Here is a 1,322-nt window from a genome sequence, read left to right as displayed (position 1 = left end):
CAATCACAGATATATTGAATTATAAATATATCCTTAATTTCATAAAACTTTACATAAATGGTCCAAGGACACCAAATAGAAAATATATTCCAACAGTGAAAGCAATATACAAGTAACACAAGACTTATATACAAGTATCATGTTTCATTGTGCTCACAGTTCTACTTCATGGAAAGACGAACGAACCAACAAGATACCCACATTGAGATGGTTAATCTATTCAAGATAATTACGTATGAATCTTTAACTACACTCTATTGTATTCTGCATATAGCAAGTTCTTCCGTCAACATTGGTACTGCTGTTTTAAGTACCCCATGTTACTTTCGATGTTGGTTGTTCAAGGTCAACGTAAATCTCTATTTTGAAACCCTTTAGCAACATTGTTATCTACATCAATAACAGGAAAGCAAAGAACATGGTTCAAACACATATTCCTTAAAAACCACCAATCACCTCTAGATATAGTCATGCAAAAACTACCGGAAAAAAAAAGATTTATTAAACAAGGTACGTTCCAAGCAGTCTACTGAGAAAAAGCACAATCGGTAAAGATACACAATGCATTAGAAACTACACAAAAATTCGATGATCGAAGACTTGATCTGAGATGTAGAAAACTCGAGCAGAAATTGCTTATCGAAACCTAAGTAGAGATGAAAAGCGATGGAGAAAGCAAACCAGGTGAGGAAAATCGAGGAATAGAGAAATCAAACCCGAAGGGTGATGTATGAAGAAGAAAACCGAGCAATGGAGAAATCAACAATGGAGACAGTAAACATATAGACCAAAAGGAATCCACGTCTTAGGGAAAAAGCCACGTTTAGTTTTCTAATGATTTCTGAACCAATGTAATCTATTAAAGAAATTTGGATATGAAAACAATTTGAATGAAATGTTATCAGGTTTTGACTAAATGTTTGGTTGATAATAATGAAATTTAATCTGTCCAATGAATTGGAATATGTCTGTTTGGTTTATAATAAAATTGGAATGTAATGATGAAAAAAAGACAAAAATATCATTTCCTTAATATTTTTTAAATTTTTTTTAATTACAAATAACAATAAAATTAACATTTAATGAGGAAAAAAATATTTACTATTTATTGAATCATATATAAACATAAAACATGTAAAAATTCAAGCAACCATAAACCAAACCGTTCATACAAGTTGATACATCAAATACCCATATATAAATATTGTTACGAACAAGTGTTCACACATAGGTAGAAGTTGTCGAACCATAGCATCCAAGCAATATGTAACAAAAATATTGTCCAAGCAATATAAATCGATCATTGGTCTAGAGTAACCAAA

This window comes from Cynara cardunculus, unplaced genomic scaffold (genome assembly GCF_001531365.2).
Source record: "Cynara cardunculus var. scolymus isolate 2C unplaced genomic scaffold, CcrdV1 Un_Scaffold_2539, whole genome shotgun sequence".
Classification (NCBI taxonomy): domain Eukaryota; kingdom Viridiplantae; phylum Streptophyta; class Magnoliopsida; order Asterales; family Asteraceae; genus Cynara; species Cynara cardunculus.
This window is presented reverse-complemented; position numbering follows the sequence as displayed.